Genomic DNA, 6,284 nt, shown 5'->3' on the forward strand with positions numbered 1-6,284 from the left:
AAAAATAACATATTTAAAACTTGAACCTATGACCATTAAGTAAAAACACAACATTCAAACTAGTTTTACAAATAGATATAATATAAATTTTAAGTATGGGAAAATCTATGATGCCAGAAAGACATAATACCAGAAAGGCTTCTACTAATCACAAGCCCCTGTGAATTTTGGTCAAAATCCACCTGATTGGTTCCTACTTTTATGATGCGGGTTGATTGGTTGTAAGTTTCACCATATCATGTCTTTCCGGCATCATAGTCTAACCCTTTAAGTATATATGAGCATATAAATCAAATTGAATGGGATTTTACTGGGTCAAATAGGAGTAAATCCATATTCGATTCAATTATAAATAAATGAAAGATGGATCACCATTTAATGGGATTGAATTCGAATTCAAAATGACTGTCATGTACATGTTTAAACATATATATAAAACCCTAAACTATGTAGAGTGCAAAACCTTGTATTTTGTATGGATTTGCACTATACGTATACGTATTTGTATTCATATTCCTTCCAAACTGGGCCTTAACGAGTACAAATGCAAATATATACAGTGCAAATACATACAAAATAATATAAAATATAAGGTTTTGCACTCTACATATTTGCATTTGTACTCCTTCCAAACTAAGCCTTAATTTTTTCCCCTAACTCTAATTTTTTACTTAATTCTCTCATCTTATTGACTGTATCCACAACACATCGCAGCTGCACATGGAGAACATCTCATCCTCCTACATAATATTATGCAGGGGAGATATTCCCAATTCATGGAGGTAGTGTGTTGTGAGTAGATGTGGACAGAATTCTCGTGGGCAGATGATCCGGCCACCTATGATGAACTCTTTTTCTTTGGTGTACAAGTCAACTTGAATTTTCTTAGTGTCAGCTAGTTCTGGCAAATCACTGTCACCTTTGTTATGGAAAATCGCTTGTGTCAATCTTCAATATGATCCACCTCTGAATAGAAAGTTCTTATCTTTAGGTGGATTAGAAACCTCCTAACAACGCCTTGTGTGGAAAAGGAGAATATATAAATACTGCAACAAATATATATATATATATATATATATATATATATATATATATATATGAAGGCTATTTTTACAAATGTTTCAGTGATACTATGTCAATAGGTCATGCTTGGCACAGGTTGACCTCAACCTGAAACCCAATTAGGCTGACCCAGGTCAGGTCAAGGCGGGTTTACCACTTATAGACACTGACATTCCTAACCCAAAAAAGAAAAGCCAAATTAATCCACATACAAAAAGATTAAAAAAAAAGAAGATTTCAGTGCCTGGGGATAAAATAGTCTAGGAATGACATCATCTTGCAGATCTATCTTGATGGCACAACTTCCTGGAGTCCATGTAGACCCATGGATATTGCTGTGTATTCTCTCTCTCTCTCTCTAATTTTTGCCCAAGGACTATGATAGTATCTTCTTTGCTTCCTGGATGCAACACCTTGTGCATTTTGTTGTAGCTTTCTCTCTTTTTCTTACCAAATTCTGGTTAACAACAAACAAAAGAAGAAAAATACCTAAATAGAAATTTGAAAAGCGTCATCATGGCCAGCATATTTATCTCAAAGGAAAGAATGTAAGCATGAGCATATACCTAATTACAACTTACAAGGAACAACCAAAAGGCAGTGGCTCAGGCAGTGGGTGTAATGGTTAGGTAGGAGGAAATATTTGATTGGGAGGTTTAAAGGCAGTGGCTCAGGCAGAGAGTGGGGAGTCTGAAGTTGTTGCTTTGATGAAGGGGATTCTTGTTTTCTTTTTGCTAGCTATAAAGGTGTGAGAGAGGTGGAGAGCCTGTTTCTTTTGAAGAGGTGTAATGGTCAGTGAGTGTTTGCTTACTTGGTTGGTGTTGTGTGTTGAGTGAAGGTGTTGTCTTTGCACCTTATAAGTGATAAAGATTTTTCTTTTGCTATCAAAACAAAAAATCATGGTAGGTGGCAACTTTAAGTTTCTGTAATTGCAACCAACTCGGCATTTCATGGTCCAAATCAGTCCTTACTGGAAATCCCTACAGCTTTTCTCTTAAGACCTTGAGAACACCGGTGCTCTTCTGGAGACAAGTAGGCTCTATACAAGAACTTCTACTTCAGTTTTAAGTTTCAGAGAGAATGGTGCTAGTCTCATCATCATCATCTAAGCCTTGTCCCAACTATATGGGTTCAGATACATCAATCCTGTTTTGCCATTCAATTCTGTTCACTGCCATATCCATCATTCAACTGTGGAGAGAATGATACTTGACTATGACCAGAAATCAACATTGGGGCATTGCTCTGTCATGTTCCAATCCTACATATAAGCTGGAAAAAAGTTATAGCACTAAAAAGGAAAATATGGAAAGTTTTGGAAAGGTAACAGAAAGACCAAGACTGCCCTTTCAAGATAAATCAGAAGAACTGTCACCATGTATTTATTTTCAGTCGGCTCCATGGCGTGCAATTATAGCAGGACCCAGGACCATTTAGGATATTCATAGTTATTAACAAGTCTGAGCATCAGCAACACAGATCACATTCAATGAGTGGAAAGGCAGACAGTGGTAGTGGATCACCAATCCACCAAATAAGAACAAAGGTAGAAGAACAACTCACCATGGTACACCACACTGTGAATGTTGTCCTTGCTAAAGCGTTTAAACACATTGCTCTTATTCTCAGAAAAATTATTTGATACCAGCAAAGCAAGCAGTGGATTATTGTGGGCAACAATACACATAGATAAAGTGATTGCCAGGGCTAATAAGATAAATGAATGTACAAGTATGACTAGATAAGGAAAATAAAGGGAAAGTGTATGATTGCCTTGACCAAGGTGCCAAAAAATCTAAAACAAAAAAGTGTAAACCAAAAAAAAAGGATATTAGATGCAACAATAACTAATGCTTGATCGGAAATATATCTCCACAGCCAAAATCTCATATTTTCTGGTGAAGAATTTGCAAGCCCCTCTGAAGAACTGAACAGAGTTGGCATAGTTTATCAAATACCTGTCACAGTTTGAAGGATCAGTTAAAATATATTTTCAATCCAAGCATTATAACGTTCAATTTCAATAAGCAAGCAATGTGCATCAAAATTGACATAATCACTTGATCTGCTGGCTGACCTCTAATACATTGTACCCCACATGGAGCTTGATTGTTCCTTGACCACGGATCATGTGATATATTAGGCTGATATCTGATGGAAGAAAATAAATATTGTAAAGAAAGTCTTCTTGTTCAAGTTACTCAATATAGAAACTCTCATGCTTCAAAGTTCCAGGACAATGACCAACTGAATCATCATCATCATCATCCAAGCCTTATCCCAACTATATCGGGTCGGCTCAAGACTAACTGAATAAAGAAGACAATTGTAGGATTATTTTTTTTATCAAGGAACATTGGAGGGATACTATTAATGTGATCCAGAAGTTCCATTTATTCCACCTGTTTCTTGAAGAAGAATGACTCCAAGGGCCAACACAATTAAACACCCTAAATCAGATAGCTCTGCTGCATGTGGTCTCTTGAACTGCCTGCCACAAGCACTGTTAGGTTATCTTATAAGGATTAACAATAGGATCCTGTGGAGCTTACTTGCTTGGCAAGGTACAACTACTATAACACCCTTCTGATAAAATCCAAACTCTCGTTCTGCTTCTTCCAGCAGCTTAATGAATTCAGGATTGTCAAGATAGCTCAATGCAATAAAGAACTTCTTTGACTCGGCATCACCTGTTGTGAATACTGCAAAATGCCCCTCCTTCACATCTCCAATCTTGTCTTCCCGTCTGGATAGGGAAATGACACCTCTCTGCAGCTTCTTCACTGCGTGCTTGAGCCTAACTACGGTATTGGTCTCTCTAGCTCTCATTCTAACTCCTGGGGTGGTTGATGCTTCTTAGCTGATGCTTAGTGTTTTTTGGGTTACTGGGAGATTGAAACAATCTAGGACTTAAATAGATGGAGAAGAAAAAGATTTTTGATGAACAGTTTTCACCATGTGGTGATTCCTTCTCTCTGATTGACCTTCTTCTACCTTGTATGCCAGCTTGTCACAGATGATACGTCCCTCTCTTTAGGCTGTGATTGGTTGCAATGCAAATAAATTTGGCTATGGCAGTGCAAATGATTTGAGTGCAAATTCTGACCTATTTTTTTTCGAAGTGTAGTTTATTTTGTTTGGTTGCAGTACAAATGAAGTAAATTCTGACCTATCTTGTTTACCCTGTCTATCAAACAAAAAAAAAAGCAAACCTGAAAAAGGATTATTTTATGCAAACATGTGTTAATAAAAACATGATAAAAACTGACATTAAACTGCATCTTTCAAAACTTTTCCTACTTGTCAATCCCAATATCATAGATCTGATTAATGCCCACTATGTAACCCATTTCCACATATAAGAGAAAAGAGACCAGAAAATGCCTTAAACAGCAATGACCATCATATGAGATTTGGGTTCTCAATCAATGCCTTTGCTACCAAAGAACTGTCAGAAAATAAAAGGACAACTACAGTCAACGATACACAAAGTTCCATAAGTCAATGGCTACAAGATCAATCACTTCACTTGGTACTGACTTACATAGATCCCAGTGCAGTCCCTCGGATTGTGTGAGGCCTTAGAAATCTCCAACAAGCATCTTTAAACTTTGAAACTTTGTAAAGTATTGGATCAGATCCAGCAGCTCCAGCTTGACTAGAAGCCTGTCCCCCATCACTTTCTAGTCAGTATTATAAAAGTAACCTAAATTAACTTCATTTATCAAATGAACTGATTTTTCTTCAAAGAAACTCCTGACGATAAGCTGGCATACCAACTTGGAGTGAAATTACATTGATTTAGTCAATACAACTCTTAAGATCAACTGCAGCTTTCGAAACATACTCATCATAAAAGTGTCTCAATATCAAGATCACAGGCCTGAAGATTATTTTATTCCATAACAGAGCTTCTAGCCTTCTACATGTTTCTACAGTAACATCCTTCTGAACATGAGCATTATAAGTCCATACAAGATCACTTCACAGAGTACATAATTACATATATAAAAGATCCAAGTGTATCTCCTGAAACAAAAAAAAAAGAATCAGCCACTGAAAATCAATTGTTGAACCACTTCACAGAGTACGAAATTACATCTACTTCCTCTTGCAATATGTGGTCTTCTTCCTAAAGTAATTGTTGAACCACTTCTTGAGTTATCTTTGTTTTTCATAATTACATCAATTGCAGCTTGCAATATGGAGAGTCTCAATATCTGTTTTGAGAAGAGAGCCTTGTTGAATTCCTCAATTTTCTTGAAGACCAGACCTCCTTGATTTTTGGTTTTACAGATATGGTGTCATGGGATTGTGTAAACTTTTGTTTGTGTTGTTTCCTTCCCACCATAACCTCTTCTGGATTCTTTCTATTTCTTTAATTGTTTTTTCTTTCTGTAATAATGAGTGGGACATTAAGTAGGTGGGTAAGGCTTGTAACACTGTTTTCACTAGTGTAGTTCTCCGGTTCTCGCTGCTTGTGACAACAATTTTGCCTCCCAAGTAGCCAGTCTAGTGTTCATTTTATCCACAATTTCCCAATGGTTATTGTTTTGTTTACCTTGGAAAAATAACTTGGCTCCCAGATATTTTTCTTAAATCTTTATGCGTTTCATTCTGAGAATTTTGAGGAGTATTTTTTCCTTTCTTCTATGATTTCCTCTACTGAACTAAGCCCCTGCTTTTGTCAAGTTAATTTTTTCTCCCGACCAGCTTTTAAATGTTGCCAGTAATTCGTTGACCTTCCTTAACTGATCTGGTTCATCCTTACAGATTATAACACAGTCATCTGCAAATAGCAGATGTGATATTGGAGGACCATTTGTACATAATCTTATACCTTGCAGTTCCTTATTGTCTTCAACTTTCTGGAAGAGGCTAGACAGTGCTTGCATCCCTATAATGAATAGGTAAGGTGAAAGTGGATCACCTTGTCTTGTTCCATTCCTAACCTGAAAAAATTCTTTTAGGGTTCCATTTATTTTAATCGAGAACCTTGGTGTTTGAATACAAAAATTCACTATTTTGCACCATCTTTCTGGGAATCCCATTTTCTCCATCATTTTCACTAAAAAATCCCTTTGAATTCTATTATATGCCTTTGACATATCAACACCTTGCCTGCCCTTAATGAATGCAGCCTGGTTTGGAGCCATTAGTTTTTCTAGTTTTTGCTGAATCCTTAACACCAAGCATTTGGATATTATTCTGTAGACCAGATT

This window comes from Nelumbo nucifera, chromosome 5, assembly GCF_055504915.1.
Source record: "Nelumbo nucifera cultivar China Antique chromosome 5, China Antique-T2T, whole genome shotgun sequence".
NCBI lineage: Eukaryota > Viridiplantae > Streptophyta > Magnoliopsida > Proteales > Nelumbonaceae > Nelumbo > Nelumbo nucifera.